This window comes from Malania oleifera, chromosome 8 (assembly GCF_029873635.1).
Source record: "Malania oleifera isolate guangnan ecotype guangnan chromosome 8, ASM2987363v1, whole genome shotgun sequence".
NCBI classification, from domain to species: Eukaryota; Viridiplantae; Streptophyta; class Magnoliopsida; order Santalales; family Ximeniaceae; genus Malania; species Malania oleifera.
The window spans coordinates 83,833,610-83,848,759 of record NC_080424.1 but is presented as its reverse complement, the minus strand read 5'-3'; the positions used below and the strand labels follow the sequence as shown (position 1 = coordinate 83,848,759).

At 34.3% G+C, this 15,150-nt stretch overlaps 1 long non-coding RNA gene across 3 annotated transcripts in view; it reads left to right on the top strand.

Annotated features, from left to right (window-relative positions):
* Positions 1-7,721: 7,721 nt before the first annotated feature.
* The window catches only part of LOC131161884 (uncharacterized), a 47,744-nt gene continuing 40,315 nt past the window's right edge, over positions 7,722-15,150 (top strand). For 2 of the 3 annotated variants that reach the window (XR_009138637.1, XR_009138636.1), the window contains exons 1-2: positions 7,722-8,013; positions 12,424-12,500. This is a non-coding gene — a long non-coding RNA (uncharacterized LOC131161884). Of the gene's footprint in view, positions 8,014-9,969; positions 10,313-12,423; positions 12,501-15,150 lie in introns of those variants that run through there. The other variant, XR_009138638.1, reaches the window with a different exon arrangement.

Here is a 15,150-nt window from a genome sequence, read left to right as displayed (position 1 = left end):
TGGCTTTGAGCAAAAAGAGGGGCTCTTAAAAATTCAAAGAAAATTTTAGCTAATTAAATCCCTAATCTCCTTTTAATTTTGCAAATGAGAACCTATATATAGAAATGCCCAAAATTTTTACCGTTGGGGACATAAGGGTAATTCTTAAAAATATTTTAAACATGTTTAAGTAAAATAACCCTAATTTACCCTTAATTATTCGTGGTAAAAATTGACCAACCTAAGAGTTTTGGTCGACCGAGCCATAGGTTCGATCGCCCGAACAAACACATAAGCAAAAAGGTGCTTTTGAAGTTCTGGCACTCGTGAACAGGTTTGGGTGGCTGAACTAGGCGATTTTTCAACCTGCTCGAGGTTCAGTCGCCTAATCAGAAGTTCGTTCTGCCGAACTTTAACATTCGGTCGCCCGACCTCAAAATGAACTTGAAGTTCGGGCGCTCAAGAACGTTGGGAAAAGTTAAGGCTTGGGTTCGGTCGATCGTGGACGTTTATTTCAAATAAGTTCGGTCGCCCAAGCCACAGTCAACATTTTGACTTTTCACCTGTTCTGTCGATTGAGGCATTTTCAACGCCATGGTTTGGTCGCCCGAATCCTTTATCATTTTATGACCTAAGTTAAATTTGTACCCCTGATTGCATAGATGATAGTAGACACTTATTCTAAGTGTCTGTGTAAGGTCCTAGAGTCTTTCTAAAGTCTTTTTACCTAGACCCAAAAACCCAGTGTCGGTCGACCGAAAAGGTCATTCAACTGTCTTGAGCTTATAGTTTCTTACATGCATGATATGCATCAATTATTACAGACCGTTGGAATTTAAATAATATTACAGACCCGAATTAAAAATACAAAGAAATTAAACACTTTGGGTCTTCTTTTTCTTCAAGTCAATATGTGCCGCCATATGATTTTGTCAATTTGATCCTACACAAAAACTCGGCAAACATTAAAAACCTTGTATTTGTCATTATAAAAAACAATATAAGACTCAAAAAGTCAACAATCTCCCCCTTTTTGATAGTGACAAATATAAATGTAAAAATGGGTAAAGCCAAATAAAACCCCCCTAATAATAGACATACCAATTTTTGCAAGTGTGTTTCTCTCCCTTTTGACATCAACAAAAAGGGTTAAGTAAAACATATTGAACATTTTGAAAAAATATTAGCTTAAGAGAGCATCCCCTATTTAAAAGAGTTTTCGGCATATGAAAAAAATAGTTTTTGAAAAGAATGACAAATGAGCACACAAATAGTATAACTGGTCATTTAAAGATTTAAATGACATGAAAACATAGTCAAACCAGAAATATTCTCAAACCATTACAATTTAAGCACTTCATAAGACCCGTAGAAAATTGGAATTTGAAGACATGTGACATATATAAAAAAATAGGTTTGAGCATAAACATGATCTAACAAGTTCGCATGCATTTCATGTGAAGTTACCGAACTAGTTATGCAATTTAAATATATAATAATAATAATAATAATAATAATAATAATAATAATAATAATAATAATAATAAATATATCCCCCTTTGATGTTTGAAAAAAGGTACTGGGGGTTGCTTGCTGAAGAAGAAACTTTAAAGATCAAGCAAGCACAAATTTTCTGGTTTGTCAATTAAGTACATATTAAAATATAACCATAAAACCACAACCATAATCATCCTAAAGATTTAACAATCACATGCAAGATCATATGGCAAACGCAAACAACATGAGGTAAAACAATATATATCAACTTAAGATTTTCACAAAGATCATTTCATTTAAGCACATGCCACAATGAATTCACAATATCTAAGCTAAAAATATTTGTGAGCAAAACAAAATAGGAATTTATGTTTAGATGCTCCCCCTTTTAATTAGAATTATACCTTAGATGAAATAAACTACTTATACTCATCAAGATTGATTTCACAAAGTATGTTAAGAGTATAAGCCATTCATTTTAAATCTCTTAAAATAAATATACTGGTAAAGATTAATTTACTCTTCTATGCAACCAGTATAGCTTTCCCTATGGATTACACATGCATACGAAAAGATATATTAAGGCATGATTTTGTGTTCACAACCAAGAACAATCTATATCTAATTATATAGCTTTAAAAGTGGGATACGATGTTCAAGGTTCTTAGAAGAGCCTCAATATTCAAAAAGTAAAGCATGATGCACATGAGTTCTTTATGCTCTTTCTCTAGGGATGGAACTGAGCTCTTCTAACTATTCAATGATTATGCTAGGATGAAAGTTAATATTTAATTAATTTTCACACATCCTTTCAAAAATATTTTATCATTTATTTTAACATAATCATCTTTAGCACAAGGTTTTATTTTGGGAAAATTTTACGAAATTTTGACAGCGTGTTGTCTGTAAATTAGACATTTTACCATAAAACATGTACTTGATAGATGGTTGTTCTCAACAAAATATTCATATAAGGCAAGGGACAACATATAATCCACTACCAGCATGTAATTCACATCCACTACATCCGTCATGCAGGAGACATTTTAAACTAAGCATGCAATTAGGTAATAGTTATTAATTAAATAAAAATAATCTATCCATCAAAGAATATAAATAGTAAAGAGCAGTGGATAGATTTGCATTCAATACAATGTTGATATTCATTAAGGCATATAAAATATGATCATGAGAGCATTTTAATTTAATAGTCATTAAAGATGAATGCTCCCCCTGAGTTATGCACTCGATTCATTTTATGCCTTTCTTTCATCTCCAAGTTCAATAACTAAGAGTTATAATATTTTTAGTGATTTTAGCTTGGCTTTGAGTTCTTAGGGTTATGGGACCAAAAAGTCATAAACAATACTTCTTTAGGGTCATAAGCCAACACACGCCTCTTTTCTTATGAATTTCAATATGTAAGAGGCTCAAGTTCAAATGGCTTTTCAATTTTAAAATTCATTCATAGGTTTCTCAGTCATTTGCGTTTCTATAGATGTTGAAACTTATAGCAATTATATTAGTCATTTAACTTAGTTCACAAAGATGAAGTTCTAAATGATTTTATATAAAGTTTGAGAGCCAGTGAAGCGAATTAAAATAAATACTCTTAAAGTTTTAATCTCTATTATATTTGGAAAAGTATTTTGGTAGTAGCAAGACATTGTACAAGATAAGCATTCTAAAGAATATGTCCTAACTTATTCTGACAATGAGCGTTGTGGAGGATATGAATAACTAGTAACCGATGCTCTTTGGTGATTGGAATGTATCCTTTAGTTATGATTACAATTTTGGAGCAAGGATACAAACCAATGAGAGGATGGATCTTTACCTGATGTGATCGTGGTATGGTAAAGGGTCCTATGAATGGGATGATTAACCAAAATAGAGGATTTTTATATTTTGAACTCAAAGGGAACAATCCCCAGTGGATGCCTCTAATTTTGATTATGAGAAGGATGTCTTTTAATAAGCACTCGTAGAATAGGAATTTATGATTATTAGTGCTTAAGCCTAGAGTAATGACTGCTACTCGTTTAAGGCTTTCAAGACAAACAAGAGAGTTTAGGACTAAATGATATATAGTGTAAGATGGATCCCCTAAACTGAAAACTTGTGTGATGGACAAAACGTGCTTAACTTAAGGTGTTATATTTAAGCATGGGTTAGGCATTTGAAATTAATTACTTGGAAAAGATGTCATATCCAATTGGAAGTGGATTCAAATACTAGGATTATATATCTTAACCCCGAACCACTCCCTAAGCCTACAGTAATCACAACCCCTAAATCGAGGAACTAAGGGAAGAGTAAAATATTTAGGTAATTTCTATTGGAATTTGACCTTCCTTAGATCTTATGAGGTTTGCCTTCATGATCACCCACATCATTTCCTTGTTAAAGCCCTTGACATCTTTAAGTGGATAACTATATTTAATGTGTCATTTCTTTCCAATGTATAAGCAAGTTTTATATGCTCGTGAAAGATTATATTTATTTATTCTGCTTTTACTCATTGAGACATTACTATGGGTTTGATAAATAAACATGAACCCTTTTTGAGAATATTTTTCTTTTTAACTGCGAAAGGTTTATCAAAGTAGTCTTTTGCATTTGTGGATTTGAAAATCATTCCAAAATAATTTTCAGTTTTTCTTTGTAGACAGAGGATTTTCAAAACCTTCACAACCTTTTTCTTTTCAAGGATATAATGATAGTCTTTTAGTTCTTCTAATTGTGTTACTACCCTTTTTTTTTTTCATTTTTAAAAAATGTTTTCTGTTTATTCATCCTAACTAGAAGCTTATGCATTTTCGATAAAGCATTTTCTAATTTTTCATTCAAAAACATGCTTCCATCAATAAATTCATTTGTGATTCAATACATAATTTAACACAATAATTATCATATGAATCACTGCATGAATTATCAATCAAAACATCACTTGAGTTATCAGATGATTCATCACTAGATATGTCACAACATTTGTTACAAGAATTATCGCATGCATCATCAATAGATTTATCATTAGATTCAGTATATGTTATATAGCAGCATTCACAACAGGAATCATCAAAAGAGATAGAGTGAGAATCATATATCTCACTGACTGCAAATGCTACATGCTCATGATATGCCACTACCTGATCGTTTGATCTTGGAGCTTCTAGAGTGACAATCTCCTTTCCATGGGTCTCTCCATATTTCTTTTTCCAGTTCAACCCAGATATCCCTCACAAAATCACATGTCATAATCTCAAAAAAATATTAGAACTTAAAGCACAGTATAACATGTCCATGACATATGAATTCACATGCATTAACTTAATATCATTTTCATCTAAGGGCATACGAATTCCATTAACAATCACCCGCCAAGCCATCAAATCCATTGATTTTATAAATACGCTCATTCTAATTTTCTAGGCGGTGTAATCGACACCACAAAATACAGGAGGCTTAGAAGGTGATTGTCCCTCTCCGAATGGGGATACACCAATGTGAGCCATTGCGATCTTTTGCAAAAACTTTTAAGTCAATACAATGAGGCTCTGATGCCAATTGTTGGAATTGGTGTGTTTCTTAGAGGGGGGTGAATTGGATACTAAAAAATTGTTCCTAGGTTTATCCAAATCAGTAGCAGTAATACACAACCTAGGGTCTATTTATATAAACGTAAACCCAATTAACACACGTACAACATATAATGAATCAGACATAAAACTTACATGTGCTAAAAATGTAAGTATAGAAAATAAATTGCGGAAATATAAAATACACACACAATATGTTATCGGGGTTCAGCCAATACTGCCTACATCCCCGCCTCAGTTCGCAAGCCTGAGGATTCCACTAATGCTCACTTAATGGGTGGAGCGGCACCGATTACAACTTGGTCAAATTTCCAAGGCTAACCTTAACCTTTACAAACTTTCCTTGCGAGGCGGAGAAGACCTTAACAACTGATCCTTATGGGGTAGATCAATACCCTCTCAGGCTACGCCTAGAATACAATCGATGAATATGAAATTTGTGTACAAATAAAGATGCTTCTCCAATAAGCAGATTTATACCAATATGCACACGCACTAATCAATGCACCTCAAATAGATAGGAACTATAAGCTCAGTTTAAACAATGTGTAATAGCATTCTAGGTAATGTTAATAATCAATCAAGTGCAAGAGTGTATTACCAATTTTTATTTGAAAACAATATGTAAATATATTTCAATCACAAGTAGGGTTTCAAAGATTTCTAATAGTATGATCAAATATCTTAAAAATGATTTTCGAAAATATTAAGAACAAGAGATATTTTGTAAACCAAGCTTGTCAAAAGATGTTTACTTCACAACACAAGACAAGCTTAAGAATCTTGTAATCAAAATGCAATAACTCACAAGCTAAAGAATGTTTCCCCAAAAATGAATTTATAGATTAAATTCCTGGAGAAAACCTTTTGGCCTAACTCTCAACAAAATCAACAATCAATCAAGCCAATGAGAGTATAAGCAATGTAGGATCTCTCAAGATACACTCATTCAAAATGATTTTACAATGGAATGAGTAAAAGTGAGGAGTATTTTGGCTTTGAGTAAGAAGAGGGGCTCTAAAAAATTTAGAGAAAATTTTACCTAATTAAATCCCTAATCTTCTCTTAATTTTGCAAATGAGAACTTATATATATAGAGATACCCAAAATTTTTACCGTTGGGGACATAAGGGCAATTCTTAAAATTGTATAAAACATGTTTAAATAAAATAACCCAAATTTACCCTTAATTATTCGTGGTAAAAATTGGCCAATCTGAGAGTCTCGATCGACTGAGCCATCAGTTCGATCACCCAAACATACACATAAGCAAAAAGGCGTTTTTGAAGTTCGTGTGTCCGTGGACAGGTTCAGTGGCTGAAATAGGCGATTTTTCAACTTGCTCGAGGTTCAGTCACCTGATCAAAAGTTCGGTCTGCCGAACTTCAACATTTGGTCGCCTGAGCTCAAAATGAACTTGAAGTTTGGGCACCCGAGCATGTTGGGAAAAGTCAAGGCTTGGGTTAGGTCGACCATGGACGTTTAGTTCAAATAAGTTTGGTCGCCCAAATCACAGTCAACATTTTGACTTTTCACTTGTTCGGTCGACTGAGGCGTTTTCAAAGCCACGGTTCGGTTGTCCGAATCTTTTATCATTTTAGGATCTAAGTTAAATTTGTACCCTTGATTGCATAGATGATAGTGGACACTTATTCTAAGTGTTTGTGCAAGGTCCTAGGGTCTTTCTAAGGTTTTTTTACCTAGACCCAAAAGTCTGGTGTTCGTCGACCAAAAAGGTCATTCAACGGTTTTGAGCTTATACGTTCCTACATGCATGATATGCATCAATTATTACAAGCCGTTGGAATTTAAATAATATTACAGACCCAAATTAAAAATATAAAGAAATTAAACACTTTGGGTCTTCTTTTTCTTCAAGTCAAATATGTGCCGTCATATGATTTTGCCAATTTGATACTGTACACAAATTCGACAAATATTAAATACCTTATATTTGTCAATATAAAAAATGAGATACGATTCAAAAAGTTAATAGTTCTTGTTGTTATTATTATTATTTTACAATAATAAATATTATTTTTATTGTAATTATTTGTTATTATTTTTATAATGCATTATCCTTGAAATAATTATATAATTATTTTGACATTTTTTATTAATATTTTATTCATTATTATTTTTATAATAATAAATATTATTATTGCAATTTTTGTTATTTATTATTATTTTTACTATTATAGTAATAATGATTTGCATTATTGGTATTCCTTGTTTCTAGAATATTTTTTTACTCCAACTATATGTACAGGAATCATGATTCCTCCTTTATAAGAATTGTATTCGGACGGAAATTCGATTCCACACCTAATTCCGCATATCAAATATAAGAATATAATTTTATTACTGATATTTAATTCCATTCTAGTTCTCATTTTACAAACCGTAATACTCAAACGGGCCCTTTAAAATATAACTACTCAAATTTCTTGAGTTACGAATGAATTGTTATATTAAAAGTCGGATAATATTATTAGCAACCGAACCCGTAAGTATTTTGAGTTCAGGTGAGGGACACAGAAGAATACTGCAACTCTTTATTTCTTTCTCTTCTGTTGTCGTGGGCCCGGTAATGTCATGAGCCCGGAATCCCAAGTCCAAGCTTTTATTTTCAAGCCTGAAGCTATGGGTCGTGTACCACCCTAATACCCTGGATTTTGTCAGGGGCCCCGATTTCTGTTTATCCGAACCCGCCCTCATTGTGATTCGGGTCGGGGGCATTCGAATCCAACTCGGTGTTCCCCCCTAGCAAGATTTCAAGTTCAAACCACGCTGTTCTCAGTCGCCTAGCCTTCGTAGGCACTTCTCCAACAATTCAAAAGAGAGCACTGCTCTACGATGAAGGCTTCCACCCTCTCCCGTTCATGACTCTTCGTTCCTTGCCGGAGTGGCGCTTCGACGGTCGATGTCGCTCCGGCCAGTTATATCCTCCATTTTTTCTCAGTTATTACTGTTTTGTTCGATCGCAGTTAGTTTTGTGCGGATTATTTTATTGTTATGTCATATTGTTATAAGATATTATACGGCGATTAAAGTTCCTTCGTTCGCTTAAATCAATTGTGTTTATGTAGAATTCTTGAGGCAGTTCGAAGAATTTTTTTGATCAAACCCTATTTGTGAGATGTTGGAGTCTTTGAAGTTATGACTGTCTTTTTATTGCTATTGACGGGATAATCATCTTTATAATGTGTGTGACGTGATGTATTAGCATGTTCCTGGTATTATGCATGCTTAGTCAATGCCGTAATCTAATGGCTGGATAGGTTTATTTTCTATGCGAGGAACTGTCTAACATGTGCGTTGAGCATTGGTTTCAATATGGAGCCAATGGAAATGTACAATATAACTTTGTCAAATATGCTGTCATCATCGTATTTTTTTTGGATTTCTCTGGAAGCGAATTATGCTAGAATGTGGATCAGTTGAAGGATCCTGTCTAATCTACCATCGCTGAATTTACTTGCACTTTTAGCTGCCTTAATTTGTATAATTTTGGTAATTTCATCCCTCAGATGAGTTATCATATTGCAAAAAAGTTGTGATTCTGTGCATCTCTACAGCATGGTGCATGGTTGTCGGCACACTCTGGTTAGAGTGACTTCATATCCTGCTAACATCATATTGTTTTCACTGCTACTACAGTCTTCTGTATCCGATCTAATTCTTTGTTTGGGATGTTGGATTTGAGGGCTTGTTAATATGGAGGCCCCAACTCCAGGTCCATGGTTTGGGACCGCAAATTGAGAATGGTATTGATTCCAAATGAAATTTTATGGTGTCCAAATCCACAAAACTAATTCTAACACTTGGGTGGCATTTTATAAATCTAAATCCATGTGATCTCAAATAATCTAATCCTTCCCTTACCCTACGTTTGGGAGCTTGAATTTTGGGCCATGGATTTGGATTTGTCCGACTTGGACAAAACACAGTACAAAATTGTATTGCATTTCATCCAAATCCGCATAAATCCATATCCAAGGCCCAAAAACTATACTCCCAAACACTACCTTAATGATTTTTAAATGTTATGCCATGCATTTATAAATTTTATATTGGTAAAATCATGGTCTATGTTTTATTGTGAGTTCTTGTTGAGATGTGGTTATTTTCCTCAGATATTGAGTTGATATAGGCTGATGATGAACATAGTGGATGCTTTTATTATGCTTGTTTTTTTAATTATGTCAACCATGAGAAACATCTTGTTTTATGCTTTAATATTTATATAAATATTTTGTTCATTTCCAGAAGGTAATGTTCAAATTCACAATTACTTTTTTTTTTTTTGAGGATTATTGATGAGCTGATATTTAGAGTGTATGGATGATTAAACACCCTCCCACTGTGTAGATATAAGATGATCATTGGCTTCGTAAACCATTGATGAATTTTGTTGTTGGTTGGATTTATTGCAGTTGTCTAGGATCTTGTGTGTCTTACTTTTTGTGCCATGGAAACTAAGGATGTAGGATATGTTAGATTGGCAGTTGTAGACACCTCATTTTGTCCGGGGCACTATATAGCAAAATTTGGGTTTTTCTTGTTTAAATTTTAGTGCCCTCTTGGGTCTTTTCTTAGGTATGATCTTTCATTCAATTCCAATTTGTATATTGTTTTGTAAATATTCATTAATACAATAAAAAATGAATAAAAAATACATGAAAAATAAAAAATAAAAATATAAAAGATAAAAAATCTGGTGGGCCAGCTCCTCCATCCTTGCACTTGCACACACATCACAAGAGAAATTTTAGTTAGTAGTAAATTGGTGATTGCAAATCAAAATAAAAAAAAAAAAAAATCAACCAATCAATCTTAAATTTGATTGATCAATCAGAGTTAATTGGTGCCTTTCCCCTTGGCCTATAAATAGTGATCTTCAAAGAGTTGAGGGGAGAAAAATTTGGAGACGAAAAAGAATGAGATAGAAAAGGTTGAGAGATTGAGAAATTGAAATTTGAACAATAAAGATATGGTTGAAAATTTGAGAGTGAAGGAAGCCAAATTTCAACAATTGGGAGCGGCCGAGAAGCAACAAAGGAAAGAGGAGCAGCTGGAAATTATTGTAAAGAAAAGGAGGCAATAGGAGCCAAATTTCAGCAATTGGGAGTGGTTGAGAAGCAACAAAGGAAAGAGGAGCAGCTGGAAATTATTGAAAAGCAAAGGAAGCAAGAGGAGACAGCATCAGAAACAGTGAGGACGAAGGTGTTGGAGAGGTAGACATCCTACATTTTGTCTCATTTTGATGCATGACTTGTTTTGAAAAGTTCAATTAACAGGGAATGGTAAAATGTGGAATTGGGTAAGTTTGCTGAATTTTTCGATGTCATTGATCATTTCAGAGGGTTTAATTCCAAAATTAAAGTATCCAAATAGAATTCTCTCAGTCTCCCTAAATAGTGTTTTAAATGACCCATATCTGAATACCCATACCCTAATACCTCAGACCTGTCCCTAAGACCTGGGTCAACTTGACTTGGGTTCAAGTCAATTGACTTGAAAACCCAACCTCGATCTGAATTGAACTGAAGACCTAGCTCTACTTTGACTTGGGTCCACTGACCCTAGACTCTGACACAAACCCATTTACCCTGAACCAACCCAAGTCCTAACTAGCCTAAAACTAACTTAGCCCTTTAAATCAAAACTTAGGCCCACTTACAACCTTTACCCAATTTCACTTAAGCTCACACAGCTTAAACCTCAAGGTCCGATTGGGCATAACCCAAATGCAGCTGGCTCAAATTTAGCCCGATTCGCCTAGGCCCAAATAAAGCCCAGAACTCAAATCAAAGCCCAAACTAAGCCTAACCTAACTCGAGCCCTTGACCAAACCCTAACCTCGGGTCAAAGTGACCTGTCTCCTATTTGGTTCATGAGAAAATGAGGGAAATGCAAGGAAAGAGAAAGAAATTGAAATAAAAGAAAAGAAAATAAAAGGAAAAGGGTGTGAGAGATCAGAGCTTACCTTGCATCTGGGTGTGAATAAGAGAGAGGTTGTTGAGAATTCAGAATCCATTGTTCCTATGACCATTTAATCAGATCCTGCAAAAGAGAGTGAAAATCAAGAAGAGGAAGAGGGAAAGAAATCAATGAGAGGAGAGAGAGAGAGAGAGAGCTATGAGTGAGAGGGAGCGAGATGAGAGCTGATTCTTGAAATGAGAAGCACATCTCATTTGTTCTATTTTTTTTATTAAAAAAAATCCTCTTACAAAAATAATTACGATATCACTTTTGGTGACAACAACAACACTTTTTTTCCCCATTATAATGATTGAAGTGACATGCATTTGTGTTGTGTAATGGAAAGTGTGCACAGTGTCAATGCCTGCCCATGCCCAATAAAATAAAAAATAAAAAATAAAACAGAGACCCAACTCCGTTAGCACCAGCCCTTCATAATTTTGATTCATTTTTTAATTTTATGCAAGGAAAAGGAAAGGAAAAGGAAAAGCACCAACTTCCCAAATCACCTTTCCATGAATTTTGAATGTAGTACAAACTTGTCTTTTACACAGCTAGTTGGATTCCTTTGTTGGCCTAGAAAAAAAAAAAAAAAAAAACTTTCAAATTGTAACTACAAATGTGCCACTAGTTCTTTTCTTTCCAAATTAAATATGATGAGACAGTTCCAAAATCTTATACATTAATTTTGTGAAATGTTAAGAGTGGTTATAATAAGAGTTTTGATCATTTGAAAAAGGAAAATAGATTTTCATAAAAAATAACAATGCAATATTTTTAGTTAACTATTAAATCACAACATAAAATAAACAATTAATGATTATTCTCAAATTTAACTCAAAGAATGTCTAGGCCTAATGTTTTTTATATTGAATAAAACATTACAACTTTTTATTTTGGTAGCATTCTTATCAATTATTAGTATTATAATTATAAGGACAGGAGGTTTGACAAAGATTGCTGACGTGACAGCGATTTGGCTGTCCATAGAAAACACAATTTGGATGGCCAATATTGCGCTACGTCGCCCTCAAAAGGCGCGGTCTTGGTTGTGCCACGTGTCACCATTTGTATGGTGACACTTGTCCCTCTAACTTTTTTTTTTTGAAGATATATATTTTTGTTTTTCTTTTCTTTTTCTCTTCATTTCTCTTCGAACCCTCTCGAACTCTCTTTTAGCTCCTCTCTGTTCTCCCTCTCTCTCTCTCTTTATAACCCTTTTTCTCACAATTCTCTCTCTCTCTGTCTCTCAGCTCTCATCTCACTCCCTCTCCCTCTCACTCACAGCTCTCTCTCTCTCTCTCCCCCCCTCCTCTCATTGATTTCTTTCTCTCTAACTCTTGATTTTCCCTCTCTTTTGCAGGATCTGATTGAATGGTCATAGGAGCAATGGATTTTGAGTTCGCAACAACCTCTCTCTCATTCACACCCAGATCCGAGGTAAGCTTTGATCTCTCACACCCTTTTCCTTTCATTTTTTTATTTTATTTTTTTATTTCAATTTCTTTCTCTTTCCTTGCATTTCCCTCATTTTCTTGTGAACCAAACAAGGGACATGTCACTTTGACCTACGGTCCCAGGGTTAGGGTGGTTAGGGGCTTAGGTTAGGTTAGGCTTGGTTTGGGCTTTGATTTAAGTTTTGGATTTATTTGGGCCTAGGCAGATTGGGCTAAATTCGAGCTAGTTGTGTTTGGGTTAAGCCCAATTGGGCCTTAGGGTTTAGCTGTGTGAAATTAGGCTGAGGTTTTAAGTGGGCCTAAGTTTGATTTAATGGGCTAAGTTAGTCTTGGGTTAGTTAGGACTTTCGGGGATGGTTCAAGGTAAATGGGTTTGGGCCAAAGTCTAGGGTCAATGGACCTGTGTCAAAGTTGACCTAGGTCTTGGGTTCAATTCAGATCCAAGTTGGGTCTTTGAGTCAATTGACTTGGACCCAGGTCAAGTTGATCGAGGTCCTCGGGTCGAGTTTGGGGCATTCGGATATGTGTATTCGGATCTAAATTTTCGGATCCGATCAAACACGTGGGTCTGTTTAGGGCATTTTTGAAGAATTTTTGAGTTTTAATTGGTCATTTAAAAACACTGTTTGGGAAGTTTGATAGAATCCTATTTGGACGCTTTAATTTTGAGTGAATTAGAACCTCTGAAATGATCAATGACATCTAAAGATTCTGCAAAATTACCCAATTCCACATTTTACCATTCCTTCTTAATTGAACTTTTCAAAACAAGTCATGCATCAAAATGAGACAAAATATAGGATGCCTACCTCTTCAATTCCTTCTTCCTTACTATTTTTGATGCTGCCTCCTTTTGCTTCCTTTACTTTTCAACAATTCCGAGCTGCTCCTCTTTTCTTTGCTACTTCTTAGTCACTCCCAATTGCTGAACTTTGGCTTCTTTCACTCTCAAATTTTCAATCTTTTCTTTATTCTTCAAATTTCAATGCTCAATCTCTCAGCCTCTTTAATTTCACTCTTTTTCTTCTCCAAATTTTTCCCCTCTTCAACTCTTTGAAGATCACTATTCATAGGCCAAAGGGAAAGTAACCAATTAATTCTGATTGATCAATCAATCAAATTTAAAATAGGTTGGTTGATTTTTTTATTTTGATTTGCAATTACCAATTTATTACTAACTAAAATTTCTCTTGTGATGTGTGTATGTAGGTGTAAGGGGGGAGGAGCTGGCCCACCTGATTTTTTATTTTAATTTTTCTATTTTTTATTTTCCATATATTTTTATTCATTTTTTATTGTATTAATGAATATTTACTAAACAATATACAAATTGGAATTGAATGAGAGATCATACCTAGGAAAAGACCTAATAGGGTGCTAAAATCAAAACAAGAAAAACTCAAATTTTGCTATATAGTGCCCTGGACGAAATGGGGTGTCTATAGTAGTGAGCCAAAGATGTTGGGAATGGTGAGTGATGTGCTCATTCCAAAGGCATTGTAATATTATTTGGAAATTTTTGAAGTCGTCATTGTGCTCATTTCACCCCCACCTAAAAAAGAAAAAGAAAAAGAAAAATGAACCAACTACACTTTCCAAACACTAGTACTAAGAATTAAATGGAACTAGGTTGTCAATACTTACTCTTAGAGACGTAAATTAATGCTATGAAGTGAAGTGTTGCAAAATTTGATGGTAAGTAGATAATGAAGCCAAAGTACCAAGTCTAGCAAAACACAAAGTTATTTTGGTTAAAGAGAGATTTGTGTATGAGTATTGGAAGAAAGGAGACTTGACTCGTTATTTATACCTCCTCTACATAGATACGAGTGATTAAGGTTTTGAGGGACATATCATTTTGCTTGTGGGGCCTACTATTTTGGAATTCTCTCCATGATGGGGGCAATTTTCAAAATTTGGGCCACAACAAGATTGTCTTTAATCTTGATGCCTTTGAATGTAACTTTCACCATTGTCATTTGGAAATCTTAAGCTTGCTTCATAATTGATTTTTTGTCCACCATTTTGATAATGGAAAAATTGGTTAGCTGCATATTTCTTTACACCTACCTACTCAATATCATAATTTGCAAATCCTCCCAAATTTTCTTTGTCGAAGCATACATAGTATTGTAATAATCACAAAGGTGATTGACAAGACAATTTAAAAGGCAGTATTGACAATTATGCTCATCTTTTTCATATTGCTCAATCTTCTCATGGTGGTTGGCGAATTCATCCTCAAATGCTTTTTGGCGAGGACATAGGCAATCTTGAAGAGATTGAGGTAAAAAAGGTACTTTACCTTTCCATCTCTTAAGTGGACTCCTTTGAATTGAAAGGGCTTGTTGAAATATCCAACATTTTCATGGTGCTTTTCAACTTAGGCCCCATATTTTAAATTCTACTTAAAATTGTTGGGATTTTGGTGCAACTATAAAAATAAACAAAGTACATACATGATTCACAATTTTGTTGAGGCACAAAAATCTCTCTTTTTAAGGAGATTCACGCCCTCTGTAGTTTTGGCTTATCCTAAGAACCGGTGCAGCACAATAGTAGAGCTCCTTTTGACTTTGTTTCCCCTAGAACCCAATTTGAATTGTATGACTCTTTCAATTCTGCACAAATGA